Genomic DNA, 18,988 nt, shown 5'->3' with positions numbered 1-18,988 from the left:
TTTCCATCCCTTCCTCTTAATGAGGAAAATGTAAGTTAATGAGCTTACAGATTTGGGCAGTGGGGCCGTTTCTAGGGTGAGACCCAGCACACTGCATGGAGTGCGGTGAAGATGGGTCTTAAATAGGGAAGATGGAGAGGAAATCATGCTGTTCTGAGCGGGCAGCCATCACCAGTGCCGTAAAGCTATAAACCAGGATTGTCTTCAAGATTGAACTTTTCCCCTCTCTCCAGTGGGTATTAAATATCTCCAAGGAAATTACTCTGAAGGAAAGGTGTTCCGCTTGGCTTTCATTTAGAGTGAGCTGACTCCTAGGCATCTGTCGTCATGTGAGGGCCCGTAGGAAGCATCGGAAAAGCTGGGCTCCAGCACCCCTCCTCCCATTTTCCCAATTGTCACTTCTGGTAAAACACCTGACATTTCTAGGTGGCTCGCGTCTCGTAGAATGAGGGTAACAGGAAGAAATGCGACACTTATTGTATCCCCTGTATATGCTGAGACCTCTTACAGACATTATCTTATTTAATTATCAAAAACAATTCACAAGGTAGGCATTATAGCCATTTTGCAGGCATGAAAACCAAGAGTCAGGGAATTTGTGCCACTGGGATTGCAAAAGGCCAGGATGAGACTCCAAGGTCATGATCATTGTGATATTGGTGCTTGACATGGGTCGGAGTATTTGTCTGTCTCCATGGCTTCTGGCTCCATGCAGAAGAGATGTGAGGTGTAATTAGAGTTCAATTTAATTTAACACATGTTAATGACACATTGTTAAGTGCTACGGGAAACAAGGAGATGGAGTGAGAGATGCGAACTTGGCCTCCAAGGAGTTCTTGACTTAATTGGGGAAGTGTGGAATAGATATTTCTCAGCAAACAATGGCAACCTGTCAGGTATGGATGGGGCCATAAAACGTGTGACAGGGACTTTGATTAAACATGGTGGTTTGAGTCCAGAGGTCTACTTCGACCGGCTCAGAGAGCCCTGTTAAAATAACAGGAAAGGAAAAAAAAAAAAAAAAAACAGGAAAGGGAGTGAACAGGCATAAAACCACAAGCACAAAGAGAATGTCAGGTACAAAACATCAAAATGTCAGCACAGCTGCCAAAGGTGGAAAAGAGACAGAGAGGAGGTGATGGAATTAACCCACTGGAGTCAGGTGAGCTCAAGAGTCTGCCTGTAGGGAAAGTGATCCATTCTTTAGAACCTCAGAAGGACGGCCTCAAGAATCAGAGACCCTAAATATCCCTAAGGGAGCAGTGAGAGTGTAGGTGGGGTTGAGAAAAAGGAGGATTGTTTTAAAGTCTTTATGGCAAGGAGATAGACTTCTCTATTTCTTCTCCTCACTCCTGAGCATCAGACAACAGCACCTCCCGTATCCAGCAGAAGACTTGAAATTTACTTTCTGGAGCTGTTGCACTAGATGGCTTCTTGACTGGACAATAGAAAAAAATGAGGGCAAAGTGTTTTAATGAAGTGGCTTAAATTAATCAGTGTGACCTCATCCCCCCTTCCACACTCAACTCTAAGATCTCTGGAAGCCAGTCTTATGCTCCCCAAGCAGGTGAGAGGCATCTTCCTCAGGTAAACTAATTGGCCAAAGAGGAAAAACCCACAGACACTGACAATTGAGGGCCCCAAATAAAAAATGCCATGTGCCTCCTTGTCATCCTACATTGGACCCCCTCCGGCCCCAACACAGAGCATCCAATTAACTTTTCATCATCTACTTGCAAAAATGAGCAGATTTCCACGGCTACTTAACCCTGCAGAGAACTTCTAATGTGAAAGAGAGAAATAAAAACCAACGAAAAGGAATGAACCAAAACGAACTAAATGAACCAGAGATAGTAATAAATGGGGGGGAGGGGGAATGACAACAGAAACAACACTAAACCCATATCTTCAGCAAAATAATGGAAGATGGATTACCTTCATTTCAGTACTAAGATCCTGTGAAAAAAAAACATTCAGAACAAACAAGAAATCTCCTATTAATTAAAAGTTAGAGAACAAACAATTGTTTAATTCAATAAAATTGAATTAGATAAAGGAATTTTCCAGAAAGCAAAACAAAATAATAAAGAGAAAGAAAGTTAATGATCGGCTCAGGAGGTCCAATGCCCAAATAGAGATGCTTCCAGAAAGAGAGAACAGAAACTGTAGAAAAGAGAAAGTTGCTGAGAAATAAGTCAAGCAAATTGGCTTCCAGTTGAAAGGGTCCCCAGCAGTGTGATATTTCAGACTGTCTGGAATAAATACAAGACTCTAAAGAATTTGGGGGAAGAAAAAAGGTGTAAAACAAATGATCAGGCATAATAATGGCATCAGTCTTCTCAAAAGCAGTGCTAGAAGCTAGAAGACAAAGAATCTCTGAATAATCTAAAGAAAAGTGAATTTTAAATGAGAATTATAGACCCAACCAAACTACAAATCATTCTGATGATGGAATGAAGACTTTCTTCAAGGTCTCAAGTTCTTTTTTTTTTTTTTTTTTTTGGTACTGATTCTCAGGAAGCTCCTGAAAAACACATTCCCCATGAATGAGAACTTAAATGATGAAAGAGGAGGTCATGGAATTCGGGAAACAGGGGACCCCATGTAGAAAGCAGGTGGAGGATCCCCAGGGAGATGGAGGAGGGGAGGGCCAGGACCGCTGTCTAGAGAGTGGTCCTTCCACGTGGAAGCAGCGGGTGGAGAGCTAAGGAGGAAAGGCTCCAAGAAAGCAAAGAGGCTGATGGACTACCCAGCATGGCTCAAACACGTCGAGAGGAACTCACTTCTGCCAGCACACCTAGCTAAATTAGTGTATGCACATAGATAAATGAAATAATTTGGTAATTATTGACTCCAGGAAAAAAACAAAAACACATAGAATAGACATATGACTCAGCTGCACAATCATAACAATCTAAACCTTGAATGTTGATAGACTCTACCGGAAGGACGGAGAATGGGAAGTAAGTGTGCAGGTGTCCTTACCTCCTACGGTTGGGAGTCAATAGAGTTTATGTAGAACTGAGAAACCAAGAAGTAGCACATAATCATGGGATTTAGAAATATGGAGTTAAATGGCAGAAGAAACAGGTATGTAAGTGAGGAGGGTGACTTCTTTGAGAAAATGGAAATGGTTAAGATCTTGAGGGGCTGATAAGCCGTGATCTTCCTCCTCTGTCAAGTTCTGAATCAACTGAAGAAGATGACAATGGAGCCAGCAGACGGAGGATAAACCTTTATTACTAACAGAGTTTAAGTTGGAGCAGGCCATTTGATGTGAAAGCAAAAATGGTCTGTTTACTTCCTTCTCACTGACCTGTCTCACTAGATTAGACTCTAGAAAAATCTGTCAGAGGGTGAGTTTGAGTCCACAAAGCAAGACCCTTCCCAGGTCACCCTCTCCCACTGGTCCAAGAGGAGAAGTGTTGCTACCAGTCAGGTACTTCATTCCACCTTCTTGGGGTGGAATAAGGTCCAGGAGTCTTTGAGGGAAGAATATTTCTCCTGCAAACCAGAGAGGTGGGGAGCCCGTGTGCCCACTACAAAGAGCTGAGAGCAGTCAGGGCTAGAGCCAGTGGTTTATATTATAAGCCTTGTAAAACTGTACACATGTATTATTCTGAAAACAAGAAAATTAAATGCTGAATATTGGTTTGGAAAACAGCATTGAAAAATGGAGTAAAATTTCAGTTGGTTCAAAGGATAAGGAGGAATTCTTTGGACCAAGATGCAGGGAAAAGGTATTCGCTTGTCTTTCAGGAGGCTGTGTCAGGGTACAGAGTGTGATCGTGCATTTCTACTAGCTATGGCTCCCCAGAAGGATGGTATGATTGCATTGTGTGGTTCCTGGGAGGCAGGGGAGAGACTCAAGATGGAGCTTGAGGAGCTGGCACCAGGTCAGGAAGGACCGTGTTTGCAGGACAAGCTGCGGAGCTTGGATTCTACGCTCTCCATAATGCATGTGTGTGTCGGTGTTGGTGGGGGGGAGTGGGTGGGTATAAGGCATGGTCAGCTCTGGTTTCTATAAGGTGTATTCTTCCAGCATTACTGAGCATCACAGTTACACAGGTAGAAGACAGGAAGACAGGTGAGCAGGGTGTGGAATCCCCCAGGGGAGAGAGGGTGATTTGTTCAGAGCAGCTTGTCAATGATCGCAGCTGTTCACAGCATCCGCTAACTTCAGAATGTAGTTGACCACCCTGAGCAGCATATGCTGAAAGCAACTTGGTGCCAAGGAGCGGCTCTCTCCTCATGGTGCTGACAGTGACAGGAAATGGCTTTATACCCGGTCGATACAGGCATGGTGGTTCCAGATGTAAGAAGACCCAGGTGCACTGGGCATGGCAGGTCACTGTGGGTGTGGCAGGCAACCAACTGACTGTTCTTACTAGAGGCTTTGTTCCTTGGATCAGACTTCTGGGGACCACATGGGAACATTTATTGCTGGGAAGAGTTCTCTGGAAAGAGTGTGAAGACTGGTCTTGGAATATGCAGAAAGGCTTTGAAGAGAAGGTAACACTACCACTCAATTTTGGAGGATGAGTTTGGAGCAACGCTGAGCAAAGAGGGAATGGAGTGTGTTAAGGCAGGGGTGAAAAGCTGGTGTGAAAAAAGACAAGTAGCGAGGCCCTTGGAATGCAGAACACCAGGAATAGCACGGAAATAAGTTGGATAGAAAGAGGTGGGACAAATTGTGAAAGTTCTTGAATGGCAGAATAAAGGAGTCACTGAGTGATTTGAAGCAGTGGAGGGATATGGCCAGATTTGCATTTTATAAATTATTGGTCTGGAAGTAGTGTGCTGTATGAATTAGAGGTGAGAGATCTGGGACAGATGGAAGCCACCAGGGAGATGCTGATCAGTCCAGGTGAGCGATGATCCAGGCCTAAATCTGGGCAGTAGCCATGCTGTGAGGGACGAAGTGTGGCAGGACTGATGGAGAGACGAGTACTAGACATAAATAGGACCTAATTAAGATAAAATGTGCAGCATGAGTGGGGGATTATTGGGGTATTGAGAGTGGGGAGACAGAGGGTGGTGCAGGTAAAAGAAATGACTTGCTCAAGGTCAAACCTAGAACTATTGCAAGACATCATTTAGGAGTCTCTGCCTGTTGATGCCTGAATGAAGAGAGCTTTTCTCTTCCCTATTGCCAGGCAAAGAACCAGACTGTTTTGCTGTGTCCCAGCAGCACTGGGATAATTAGTGTTGGCTGGCTGTTGGAACCTTACTTCATTACTGTTTGACATCTTCAAAGGACAGAAACTCCAGCCCAGACAACAGCCCAGGCTTATAAATGAGTCAACTTAGTTCCATTCCATCTGAAGAAGGTAGCTTTTCTCAGTCTCACATCCTCTCTGAAGTTGAAAAAGGAAGAAGAAATACTCTCGTAGCTTGGAAAAAATCACCAGCCAGAAGAAAAGGAATTATTTTCAAGGTTCTATGTGTCCTGCCATGATTTTGTGCATAGGAAAAAGAATGAGCTCCTTACATTGTGTTATTTCTGGGATTTGAAAAAGGCACCAGTGACCCAGCATTCGCTTTAAAGAAATCGATTCCTTTAGGAAGAAACACAAAGACTGAACGAGGGTAACATGCAAAGACGAGTTAGTAAATTAATACATGATCAGGGATTGGGTCATGTAATCATTGATTTGGAAGAAGAAGATAAAAGGCAGTATTTCTTGAGCACCCACTGTACTTCAGGCATGAGAGACTATGGTTTGTACATAATATCTCATTTATATCCAAGGAGGAGGATATCAATGTCCTCATCTTACCGAAGAGGAAATTGAGATACAGAAAGTTTGCTCAATTTCAGAACTACTGATCTTCAAATTTGGAATGCATCCCAGCCATGCTTTGGGGATAGAAATCTTGGGAAAAGAAAGGAAAACCTCAGGAATGTCCTCAAGGTGCAAAACACAGGGAAGCAAAGTCCTGGTGAGAGAAGGATGGAACAGGAAAGATTGCCAGAATCACAAAAAAGCAGCGTATTGTAGTCAGCCTTCAGGAGCACCTTGGCGGGTGACTGCAGTGCTGCAAGTGGTGGGGATTACAGAATCAGAGGATCTTAGTAATTGAAAGGAATTATGGTGGCCACCTAGTCCTTGCTCAAGGGAAATCTAAACCCTCATGGCAACATAATCAAAGCCAGTGTCTCCTCCCTCTTCCTTGTGCACTGGCTCTTCTTGTAGATTCCGGGCAGCAGCTGCAGCCACTGAACCAGTGTTCATTTCCTCCCTTTGTGAGAGCTGCAACAGAAGTAGAGAATGAGGGAGAGAGGGAGTGGGCCTGGTAAATGACTCACTGGGAAAAACAAGTTCATAAGTGGGTTGGAATTAGGATACAAGGTCCCTGAGTCCCTCCTACTGGTTCATGGTTAATGTTGGAGTGCCGGGCCCTTGGCTTTACACACCTGGCTCTGATGACTGCGTTTATGAGCTGTAAATCTACTGGGGAAGAGTGAGTTCAGAGCAACAGACGGTTGTAATGCTTTCTCTGGTTAAGGTGCTCAGAGTAAATTCTTGAATGTGTGGGAAGAATACGAGGAGATCAGAACCATGGACAGAGTCCCCAGTCGACCAGGGAGTCAGCCCAGGGTAAGGGTCCTTGGTCAACACCTCGGACAGAGCTCATAAGAGTAGATTGTTAATTTGGGGGTCTTGACCTGTGTGATGGTAAGCGATTGGGGGTACGTATACGGGAGGGGGAAGTTTGTTTGTCTGCTGTGTAGGTTGAGGGAGGTTGGAGTGGTTGATTGTCAAACTCAATTTCTGTCCAATATATTATGCCCTGCTCAAATATCCTTTTACCTTTGCCTTCATAGAGAGCTCCATTTTCATAAATAAAAATGATGACCCCTTATGTCTACAAAGCCAATTACAGTTGAAAATACTCTTCACATCCTTTTTGCCATCGGACCCTAACACTGGCCCTGTGAGATGTGCAGAATCAGTGTTGATTTTAGAGATGGGCAACAGAGGTCCACATTCTTATCCAGAGCCGCTCAGGGAATCAGAGGCAGGACTAGGATCAGAATTTCAGTCTTTTTTTTAATCATTTTTCTTTTACTTTATTTTTGGCTGTGTTGGGTCTTCGTTGATGCATGCGGGCTTTCTCTAGTTGCAGCGAGTGGGGGCTACTCTTCATTGTGGTGTGCGGGCTTCTCACTGCGGTGGCTTCTCTTGTGGAGCACGGGCTCTAGGCATGCGGGCTTCAGTAGTTGTGGCTCACAGGCTCAGTCGTTGTGGCGCACGGGCTTGGTTACTGCATAGCATGTGCGATCTTCCCTGACCAGGGCTCGAATCTGGGTCCCCTGCCTTGGCAGGCAGATTCTTAATCACTGTGCCACCAGGGAAGTCCCAGAATTCCAGTCTTATACATGATACTTCCTCTCATCAAAAGATGAGAGGACAGAGGTGGGGCTGGTAGGGAAGCTGGTTTAAGACAGGACTGCCTTCTAAGCTTTCACGATGGGGAGTTTTGTATTAATAATGGAAAGCTGCCGCCAGAGGTATCTTTCTAAAACACAAATTTCATCATGTCACTCCTCTTATGTAAAGCCCTCTAAGGGCTCCCCGTGGCCCACAGGATAAAGTCAAATAATCTTAGTAAGATGTTCAAAGCCCTTCAAAGTCTGACCTGCCTGGCTCTCCAGCTACAGTGCCTGACACCCTATCTCAAGCAGCTTAGATTCCAGTCCCAGGAAATTCATTATTGTTCCACAAAAATCTCTTCTGGGGCTCTGGGGTTCTGCCTATATTGTCCTTTCTGCCTAGAATGCTCTCTTATCCCTCCGTTGCCTTGGGTTGATGATGAGTGAACTCTGACTTACAACCAAAACTCACCACCAAAGTTAATCATCTTTGAAGTTCATGGCAGCTCGACAGGCGTAGTTTAACTTTCTGCTCTGTGCTTCGGCACAGCTTTGTTCTTACCCAATTATCACATTCATCACACTATACTCTAATTATTTGGGCACATTACTTTCTTCCAAAATGAATTGTGAGCACCTCCAGGGCAGGGACTCCAGCTGATTCAGCCCTGTTTACCCTGCCAATTCTGCAAGGCGGACGTTCACAGGGAATGTTTGTGAAATGAGAGCCCGGGACCAGGAAAACTAGTCTGCAAAGACAAAATTATGATAGAGGACCCTGATCTTTAATGGAGTGCCTCTGGAATGCTTGGGGGGATCTGGAATGTGTGGGGCTGATTTGAGAGGCTCCCAATGCCAGTAGGAACCATCAGCTACGAGAACCATCTGACCAGTCCAGTGTTCTGTCCCCTGGGCTTGGGGTCGCTGCCTCTAGTGGTGGATCCAGTTACCCGGTCCTCTCCTGTGCTCCTATCAGTAAGGCTGGGGCTCCCTGAGTGACTCATCTTACTGTCTTGTCTTACCATGAGCACAGTCAATGTTTGCAGTAAGTTCAAGTCCTAGGTTATAACTAAGGTTCATCCAATAATTTAACAACCCTTTACCGAACACTTGCTAAGAGCTGAACGCTGTGCCAGGTGCAGCCTGTCTCTTCACAGAGAACACCGCAAGGCAGGGACCAGGGAGCCTCGTGACCCATATGAAAGAGGAAGGACGCAGTAGACACTTGCCCCAGGGAGGCTAGGATCCAGTTAAGGGGTTAAAGAAATCCCCCGAGGGGAAGGAAGGTCATGCTGCAGCGTGGGGAGTGAGGCCACACTCACACACTTCTTGTCTGCTCTGGTGCTTCCCACTCTCCAAGGACCACCAGGCTCTCCTAGGAGTCTCCCCCATCAACTGTGGCTCTACCCAGAAGGTTGCCAAAGTTGCCTTCTCTTATTTTGAGGAGATTCTAACAGGAAACTTGGCTGGGGTTGGGGACACAAAAAGGGGGAAGGGGTTGAGTTTCCACCAGCTCATTAAACCAGCCCCCACCGCCTCTGGGGCCCGATTCAAATTTCCATTATTTTAGGGATGTCATGCCTTAATGCCCCCATCATGACTAGACTCTGCTGCTAATGGGTTTGTAATCTGGGGGATAATGTAAAATCTGTTAACAATTAGGACCCCGGGTGAGCTACCAGCTGAAGGGGGGGCTGTGACTGGGTGCTATGCCACCAGCAATTCTTCCCAAAAGACTAATAAGCACCAGGGTTTGTAGGGTTGGGTAGATTGTCCCGTTGTGCATGTGTGGGGTTGAACTCTTCCAAATGTCTTCCATGGGGAATTCTTCTAGATCTGACCCTCACAAAGCCCTCTTATGTATATACACAGGCCAGGCATTATTATACCATGTTGTGGATGATGCCACAGAGGCTCAGACGGAAAGGGGGACAAGACGGTCCAGGTGACTGTTCTCTGTATCCAGATGTTACACGAATGGGGACCTGCCCTTCTCCTAACCGCACACTGTGTACCTCCATGGACTTGCTTGTTTAATGACCCTTGGACGTTAGCCTCTTTGTTGAGGGCGGGGACTCTGCCGGTGTTTACGTCTCCACACCCAGCACAGAGCCTGGAGCACCCAGGGCCTCCACGAGTATCTGCAGGTGATGAGCTCCAAGGAGTGGGAGGCCCAGATTCCAGTCCCAGAACCCCGGGCCAGCACGTGGCCATGAGTGCAGCCTCCTCTGTGCCTCATCTGTAAACTAGGATGTGCCCTCAGGAAGTGTTGCCATGTTAGAAAGTTCAGATTCCTGCTTCCCCAGCTCTTGCTGGGTCACCTTGGGCGGGTTACTTAACATGCCTACGTTTCCGCTTCCCCCATCTGCAGCACAGAGAGAATGAAAGGGCTCCCATTGGGCAATCATGACCATCATATGAAACAACGCATGCAAATTGATTCACACGGTGCTTGACATGCTTGTTTGACAAATTTTCGCCTGCCACAGCCACTCCCTGTTATAGAGATGGCGGTGATTTCACCATCTCTCCTTTCAACTCTCGTTCACCTACTATGCGCTGGCGCTCTGGGCGCAAGGAGATGAATGAGTCTCCCGCTGGGCGCACACAGACTACGGGAGATAAGCCACATCTACAAACAACCTCATTGCTCTCCCACTTGGCTTCCCTAACGAGCACCTGAACTGCAGAGATTGGGAGCGAAAAAATAGGGATGAAGGAGAAAGAGGAGGGAGGGAGACGCGAAGCCATATCACTGGTGAAAAGAGGATGATTCAAGTCAAACGCGGTACTAATTTAAGTCCCGAAATGACTGATGTATTTTCCATGGTGTTTTATTAATCAGCCTCAGATGGAGCACAATTTGCAAATTTCATGTGGCAGCTATTAAACATCTTCTCCTACGTAAGTAAATGAAAGGGATTTACTAATTCCAGCAGACACTTCATGAATCGGTAATGGGAGCGAGAGCCTCAACGCAGGCAGACATATTGGAGCTGCTCAAAATGCAACCCGCGCCCAGACCCTGGTTAAACTGATTTAATCCCTCACGCGAGTCCGGAGTCTTGGCAGACGCAATCAGTACTGATACAACGGCGGAGGGCATTGATTGTCTGGAACAGTCCAGTGTCAGTGTGGATGCACCAAGGTTCCACCCAGGAGGATGGCCCTGGAGTGAGGGGCCAGGGCGGCGGCATCGTTGGGTGGTTGATTTGTGAAGCCTCGGGGTGAGGGTCTTTATCTCCATCTGATGAGGGAGGAATTAGAGGCCTAAAGAGTTAAAGTGTTTCGTCCAGATCTTGGGGCAGAAGCAGAAGAGAGGCCTCCTGGCTCTACAGACAGCAAGGGGCTGAGGACACTGAATCAGTGACCCCCACAGACACTCCTGGGAGGCCGAGACCCTGGGGTAATGCCGAGAGCATCCACCTGGCGTCCAGGCTGCCCTGCTTGAGGCCCAGCTCCACGGCTGAACGGCGAGAAATTTCTCCTCTCTGGGCCAGGCTTGCATATCGGTAAAGTGAGAGCCTTGGAATCAGGTCCACTCCAGTAGAAAGATGGTGAGCAGCGTGCATTTTTCTCCCGAGAGGAATATCTTGGTGAAAGGACTGTAAGGGAAGGAGTGTGGAGGCAGGAATAAATAAAGCTGCGGACCTGTGTCATCCGGCAGGTGGTCCTGCTGGGACCCTCTGACGCTCTGGATGCCCCGCTGGTGTGAGGTGGGTCGGCCCAGGCTCTCTTCTGCTTCTTTAACTGTGATCAGTTTCATTTCAATCGAATTCAAATCCATTCTGTGACTTCATGGATATTTGTTTAGCTTCTGCTCTGTGCCACGCCCCGAGGATGCCGGGGGTGTGAGGTGGGGTCGGGACTGGACAATGTTCTACTGACTCAACAGATGTGCTGTGGGTGAAAAAGAAGGCCTCTCGTTAACCCAATTAAGCCTCATTTGGGCTGGTTTTCATGATTCACATCACACTTCCCTTTCACGTTTAAGTGCTTTAAATAGAATCCTTAAAAGTCCCCTCCCTCCCCTTTTCTCCCGGAACAACTCCTACGCAGCCTGCAATGCCTCATTTAAGGGTTGCCCACTGAAGAACTTGTGCCTGCCCCTTCTTCCCATCCAAGAAGAGGACCACTTCCTCATCTAGCCCACCACACAGCTCACAGGTATTCAGTGGAGCACAATAAGTCATCTTTTCCATTTGCCTGTGAGCCCTTTGGATGGAGCAAGACGTGGTTTGCTCATCGTCACTGAATCCCAAGCCTGGAGTTCTTCCTGGTCTCAGTAAATGTTTGTTGAATGAATATTTTTTTTTTATTGAGGTCTGACAGGAGAAGGGACTAAGAAAAGAAATCAATACCCATCAAGGCTCCAGCACCTTCAGTTATAGGCCTAGCACCTGGCCAGAATAACATAAATCCTGACACTAAAGACCCCTTTACTTCAGTTCCCGTACCCAATACAACATGCCAAGCTTTCAACAAAAAATTACAAGGTCTGCCAGAAAGCAAGAAACACACAGTCTGAAGAGAAAAAGCAGACATCAGGACCAGACTCAGATGTGACACAGATGTTAGAATTATCAGGTGGGGAATTTAAAATAACTACAATTAATATGTTAAGGGCTCTATGAAAAAGTAGACCACATGTAACACAGGTGGGTGAAGTAAGCAGCGAGGTGGAAACTCTAAGAGAGAATCAAAAGACAAGTCTAGAAATCCAAACACTGGAACAGAAACGAAGAATGTCCTCACTGGGCTCATCAGTAGACTGGACACAGCAGAGGAAAGAATCAGTGAGGCCGAAGATAGGTCGAGAGAAAGTCTCCAAACCGAAATCCAAGAAAAAAGTAATGCAAAAATAACAAAAGCACAACAGCCAAGAACTGTGGGACAATAGCAAATAGGTGCAACATACGTGTAACTGGAGTACCAGAAAGAGAAGAACAGAGCCGAAGACATATTGGAAGCAATAACAAGTGGGAATTTCCCCAAATTAATGGCAGAGACAGAACTGCCAATGCAGGAAGCGCAAGGGAACCCAGACAGGATAATACCCACCTGCAACAGCTGGAGGGGGCTTGCGGAGACCAGGGCACTGGGACGCCCGAAGTCAGTGCCAACCTCCTCCTTAACTGCACAGCACCTCATGGCCATGACTTGCAGACCATTTGGGTGGTGTTCCCTGAATCACTAACCCCACGCTCCTTAGTAGTAATCCCAGTGGCTAGACACCCTGCTGGTGACACTGCCTGCTAGAGGAATACCTCAGAGCACGTGCCATCCTTGGGGATGTCTGGCGGCCTCAACAGAAACTCTGTTGGTTGAGAGTCTGGTCTGCATGGTACAGCTGACTCAGGCACCAAAGGAGTTTATTATACAGATTTGGGGGCGGCTCAAGAATCACCAGGAAGGTCAAGACATAGGCAGGAGTAAAGGGAGCTGTGCGGCCAGAACCATGGTCCAAAGCTTTCCACGCACCTTAACCAGGAGGACGTTGCTGCCATGGCCATTCATACCAGACACCCGCTCAGTTCTCCTTAGAACCCACGTGCTGTGGCCACGCTGGGGAAAGCCTCTCCCCTCTCCCGGGGGACATCTGAGGCTACCTGCCCATGTCCCACCATCCAGGTGAGCACGGAAAGGAGATGTTTGGGTTTGTCTCAGATCCAAAGTTCAAATCCAAGGGTTGCACCATTTTCTTGCCAGAATTGTTAGAGGAACACCATGCATCTAGAAGCAGCCTGCTGCTTACAGGAAACATCTGTCATAGACTGAATGTTTGTGTCCCCCTCAAAATTCATACATTGAAATTCTAACCCCCAATGGACGGTGTTAGAAGATGGGGCCTTTAGGAGGTGATTAGGTCATGAGAGTGAGGCCCTTGTGAATGGGATTAGTAGCCTATTAAAGAGACCCCAGAGCCCTCTCATCCTTCCACCAGGTGAGGACACAGGGACGAGATGGCCATTCGTGAGCTCAGAACGGGCCCCTCACCGGACGCCGAATCTGCCTGCACTTGATCCTGAACTTCCAGCCTCCAAAACCGTGGGAAATGTTTCTATCACTTATAAGCCTCCCAGGCTGGTATTCTGTGAATGGACTGAGACAACATTTAACCTTCATCTGACCTCACTATCACCGTGGGAAGAAGGTACCCTATGTCTCCATCCCACCGAGGCGGATGTTGAGGTCCAGGGAGACTGAAGTGGCCTGACCAACACTGCTCAGTTTTCTCAGAGCCGTGGCCAGGTCTTTGTTCTGTTTTTATTTTCCCTGGAGATGCCAGCTTTCTGGAGCAATCGGGCTGGGCAGGGTGGGAATTACTGCAGAGCCTGGGTCTCTGTTCCTCTAAGATGTGCTTCCCTGTCTTCCTAACTTTGTTGGCTGTCACATTTTGCACTGATACATCTCTCGCTGCCAAATGCCATCCCGACACCTGCATTACTTACCAGCTAATATCACAAAAGTGATATGTACAAGCCAGTCTTCTTCCCCCTCCTGCAGCCTTGGAGGTGCCAAGAGCACCGCCATCCCCACTTGTACCCCTCTGATGGGGTCAACCTCTCCACGCCTGGCTCCCCCATCCACACTTACTCATAACTTCTTTGGCCAAAACCGAGTTTAACCGGCAGGAGAACAAAGACTGTGTTCATCACCGGCTTGTCTAATGAAGATGAAGAACGGACATTGTTATTTGCTATTAAATCCAAGCACAGCCTCCACCCTTCAAAGCCTTCTCTCTCCTGAGTCCAGCCCTCAATTTGATTTCTTCTTCCCTATTAGCGACTCTCCATGTCTGGGAAAGGTCATCTGATTTGCTCACTGTTCTCTCATGTGTTTGGCCCATTTCTGCGTCCGCTTCTTTGTCCTCACTGCTTGTTCTCCATCTCTCTTCTCATCCCCTACTAGCTACAGCCCTCCTTAAACGCGGCTCATACCTCATGGCGTTCCTGCTCTTTATTCAGTCAGCACTCCCGTTGCAGGAAGCCCAGGAAAGAGCTCGGGGGCTGCTCTGCTCTCAGTCAAGGGCACGACATGGAGGTGCTGAGGGCTCAACTCCAGAGAGGACGGTGCCTAGTGGCTGTGGCTGGAGAGAGCGGATACCCAGCATGCTGGTCTGGGAGAAAAGCTCCACCACTTATGCAAATAGGGGGCCTGTTTTGCATGAAATACATCAACTATTGACTGAGTTGGGAAATCTATGGGTCATCTATTGAGGATACTCTCTGGCTGGTGGATGCACCCTCGAGAGAAGTCTGGGTCAAAGATTAGTGAGAAGAAGCATGTTTACGTAGAACCCTTGAGACCAGAAGGGATGAGGTCTCCAAAATAGAACTTACAGAAGGGGAAGAGGAGACCAGCGAGATGACCACCTTCACCTGACATGTGGACAACTTGGGAGTAAGCAGGACACAGTACAGGAGCCAGAAGAGCGGCAACTTCCCTGGATGACCAGCTCTTAAACTCACCAGAAGCCACATTTCTCGTTTTCCAAATGGAAATAATAACGCCTGCCTTGCCTCCTGGCAGAGCTCTTCTGGACACACACCCTGATGAAGGGGCAGGAAGTCCATCTGCAAAGTTCTGGGGAGGTTGGGCAGCATTATTCACAGAAGACATTTCCCTATGCTTCCCTTAAAGACTCACTTCTCCTTAGAACATTTATGGGTTGAATCAATTACAGGAATTCATTTTGTACTGATTTCGGGAGGGACGAGGCTGCCTCGTCTCTGGCCTCCTGGTTCCTTGTCCTCGGCACTTTCCTGAAGCTGCCACAGGGCCAGCTTGGCTCTCCGCCCCCCTCAGACCCCCCCCACCCGCGCTGCTTTAGCACCGTCCATCACCCTTCACCTCCAGGGACCTTCTCCCCTGCCCCACCTCCCGCGGAGAGCTTCATTTCCGCTGCCTGCCTCTTACTCGGGTCAGATCCCCAGGCTCCAGCTCCAGGGCGCTGCCTCCCTGGGGATCTCACCCACCCCGGGCGCCATCACCCACCCCGTCTGTCCCAGGAGAGTCAGGCCTGCGAGTCCAGTCCTGAGCTTCCTTTGTGCCTCCCATCTTCCTCTCAACCACGTAATGCCGTGCAGGTGTCGCTCAGAATAACTAAAACAGCGTCCATTGTATTTTCCTCCATAGCGACTCTGCTTCAGATCTCTGAGAACGGTGCCAAGCAGTTTCAGCAGCCGGTCTCCAGAGCTTGAAACACCTCTACCTTCCTCTCCCATCCCTGCAAACGCCACTGCATGTGTAAGACCCCCTCCTTCCCTCAGCCAGCACTGCCTGGGAACTGGCTCCGTGTCGGCCACTGTGCCGGGCCCTGGGCAGAGAGTGGAGACATGGTCCTTGTCCTGAAGCAGGCATGTGGGGGACCCAGTGTGGGAAGATCTCAGTCCCCCACTGGGGTTAATCGACTCCAGCGAGTGCAGCCTCATCTCTTCACCTCCACGTGCTAGAAAAACCACCACAGTTTCCCAACATGTCATGTCATGAAAAACGTTGGGAAGTCCTGCCCTCGAGGAGCCTGGTTTCATTTGAAAGAGGGAGATGTGAGCCCAGAGTCGGAACCCTGTCCTGCCTTTTCTGTGTCAGGTTCTGGCTCCCTGGCCCAGTTTACACCCGAATCTCTGTGGAGTCTCCTGCCTGTCCTGCTATCTCCCGGAGCCTGTGTGTCCCAGATAACGTGTGGAAACAAGTCTGGGAAAGACGTCCAGAGCCGCCGTCCCAGCTCTGCCCTCGGCTTCACCAGCCTGGCTACTTCACCTCCCAACTGGAGGCCGGCCAACGTGCCCCATCCCCCTGTCTTTCTGCACCCTCCTGTCTGCCCCTGCAGCACCCTGGCTACCTGGACGTGACCCTCACTGCCCTCTCGTGAGCCCTGTCTTCCTGCTGTGGCCCCTGCTTGTGCTGCCCCACCAGGGGGAACCCTGCCTCCCTCGTTCCAGCCACCAAACCATTGCTGCTCTTTCAACAGCCTCTCTGGAAGGCTGAGGGGTGTTTACACAGATGGCACCTCTAGCAGCTCCCTGTGACTTTCCAGAATTCCCAAGGTGGGGCACATCCTCTGCACCCCTATCTTGTGACAGAGTGTCTGAGAGATTGTCGATGGGGACGGTGCTGGTGGAGATGGTGGGGATGGTGGTGGTGGAGATGGTGGGCTTGTTGGTGGGGATGGTGGTGGTGATGACGGTGGTGATGGTGGAGATGATGGTGGTGATGACGGTGGTGATGGTGGAGATGATGGTGGTGATGACGGTGGGGATGGTGGGGATGACGGTGGTGATGGTGGTGATGGGGTGATGATGGTGGTGATGACGGTGGGGATGGTGGGGATGACGGTGGGGATGGTGGTGATGGGGTGATGATGGTGGTGATGGGGTGATGATGGTGGTGATGACGGTGGGGATGGTGGGGATGACGGTGGTGATGGTGGTGATGGGGTGATGATGGTGGTGATGACGGTGGGGATGGTGGGGATGACGGTGGGGATGGTGGTGATGGGGTGATGATGGTGGTGATGGGGTGATGATGGTGGTGATGACGGTGGGGATGGTGGGGATGACGGTGGGGATGGTGGGGATGACGGTGGGGATGGTGGGGATGGGGTGATGATGGTGGTGATGGGGTGATGATGGTGGTGATGACGGTGGGGATGGTGGGGATGATGGTGAGGATGATGGGGATGATGGTGGTGGTGATGGTGGTGGTGATGGTGATGATGGTGATGATGGTGGTGATGACGGTGACGATGGTGGTGATGAAGGTGATGATGGTGGTGATGACGGTGATGGTGGTGATGACGGTGGTGATGAAGGTGATGATGGTGGTGATGACGGTGATGATGGTGGTGATGACAGTGAGGATGATGGCGGGGATGGTGGGGATGATGGTGGGGATGATGGTGGTGATGGCGGTGCCAGTGATGAGACAGACAGTGGCTGCTCTGTGTGTAGCTACAGGCCCCACTCGCCCTCTGGAAAGCCCGTATGTTAGCATTCTGGAGCCTTCCTGAAGGAGGGAGAGCACATCAGGGGATTAATAGCCACAAATAAGCTAAACTCTCCGCCTCAAACGGTATCTAATTGTCTCATTAAGAAACTGAGTTGGAGAGTTGACTAATTTTAAACAGATTTCCCGCCCGCTCCCCTCCTCTCCCACTCTCTCCCCAGCACATGCACGCACACACATATCCCACCCTTCATCCCCTCTGATGGCAAAGGATAATTACTTGTTGGAAATCACCAAGCATTTAAGGAAATGCTCCAGGAATTAAGGGAACGAGACAAGGGCCCAGCTGGGGGCTGAGCAGGGAAGGAATCTCTGGGGGCCACTTCCCGCATCTGGACTCCGGCTGCATCTCTCTGCTTTCTGAGGCTGGAGAGGGGACTGTGGGGCCGGGAGCTCCTTCTTGGGTGAATGAGCACTCTCAGAGGCAATGCTGGAGAGACCTGGGACCACGACTTTCCCCGCAGGAGGCCACCCATGGGTGCTGGGGTAGTGCTGCCTTTGCAGTTTCAAGCTGTGAAAAAGATTCACCCTTACAGCCGGTCCCTCCTGCCGGTGCTTCTCACGGCCCTAATCCAGTGACTGCTGTCCTTATGAAAGGGGAAGCTTCAGGGCAGACACAAACACAGGGAGGACACCGTGTGAACACGAAGACGGCCATCGACAAGCCGAGGAACAGAGCCCTCATTCAGAGCCCTTGGAAGGAACCACACTTGGTGGTTCTGCCAGCTTCCAGGACTGTGAGACACTAAATTCTGTTGTTTCAGCTGCCGGCCCTTTGGTGCCTGGGACTCTGACACACTGGGCCGGGGGTGCACGCAGAATCCTGCCAGGCACACAGGTGTGTGAACTGGAAGGATGAGGGCACTGCCACCCCACAGGACAATGGGTGCCCAAGGGGGCGTGAGAACCTGTAAACCTTCCCCCTTCCCCCCTTCACTGGACAGTTCAGAGGCATGCTCTGGGGGGCCTCTCGTGTGGTCCCAGCTGGATGAAGCCCAGGGCCCACACGGGTGACCTGCTCAGTTATGCACCCTTGACTGAGCGTCGCCCACTCCTGTTCCCCAGACGGCGCCTCACAGAGCCTCCTGCCTGTTCACCATTGTCCCAGGCTCTGCTCTCCACGGGGCCCAGGCAGAGATGGGCAGGTAGCCCCTCCTTGGGGGTTTACTGGTTTGATGAGGGATGGGGGAAGGGGGCTTAGATTGCAGCTGTTATGGGATCACAACTACCTCGGGGACACGCCGTGTCTCTGTATGTGGCGGCTGTGGGGCCGGCGTGACATGTTCTTTTGTGTCCTGATGGCTGCAGGGGACTCAGGAAACATGGGGCCGCATGGGGACCCGAGTCGCATGGTCCTGGAGCCTCACCACATCTCCCGATTGCTCTCCAGACCACAGATGCTAATGTCCAAGCTTCTATCTGATGCTGGTTAGACCCCCTGGGGTGCCGACCAGGAAATGGGAAGGTGGGGAGAGAGGGCTCCGGGTCAGTGTGGGGCAACGTTGGTTTGCAGGGAGAAGGTTTGCTGCTTTATATTCTGTAGAATACGGTATATTCTCACATTGCAGAAAGGATACTGCTTTGACTCATACTTGCCAGGTT

General features: G+C 49.4%; 1 protein-coding gene across 2 annotated transcripts in view; it reads left to right on the top strand.

Annotated features, from left to right (window-relative positions):
• Window positions 1–17,206, top strand: part of TSNARE1 (t-SNARE domain containing 1) — a 395,042-nt gene extending 377,836 nt beyond the window's left edge. Inside the window, exon 12 of one of the 2 annotated variants that reach the window (XR_007472769.1) lies at window positions 17,193–17,206. The gene's annotated coding sequence lies outside the window, so the exon portion shown is untranslated. Of the gene's footprint in view, window positions 1–17,141; window positions 17,156–17,192 lie in introns of those variants that run through there. The other variant, XR_007472770.1, reaches the window with a different exon arrangement.
• The last annotated feature ends 1,782 nt before the right edge of the window (window positions 17,207–18,988 follow it).

Source organism: Orcinus orca, chromosome 17 (assembly GCF_937001465.1).
Source record: "Orcinus orca chromosome 17, mOrcOrc1.1, whole genome shotgun sequence".
Lineage (NCBI taxonomy): Eukaryota > Metazoa > Chordata > Mammalia > Artiodactyla > Delphinidae > Orcinus > Orcinus orca.
Note: the sequence above shows the minus strand (reverse complement) of the source record. Positions and strands in the feature narration are given on the sequence as shown.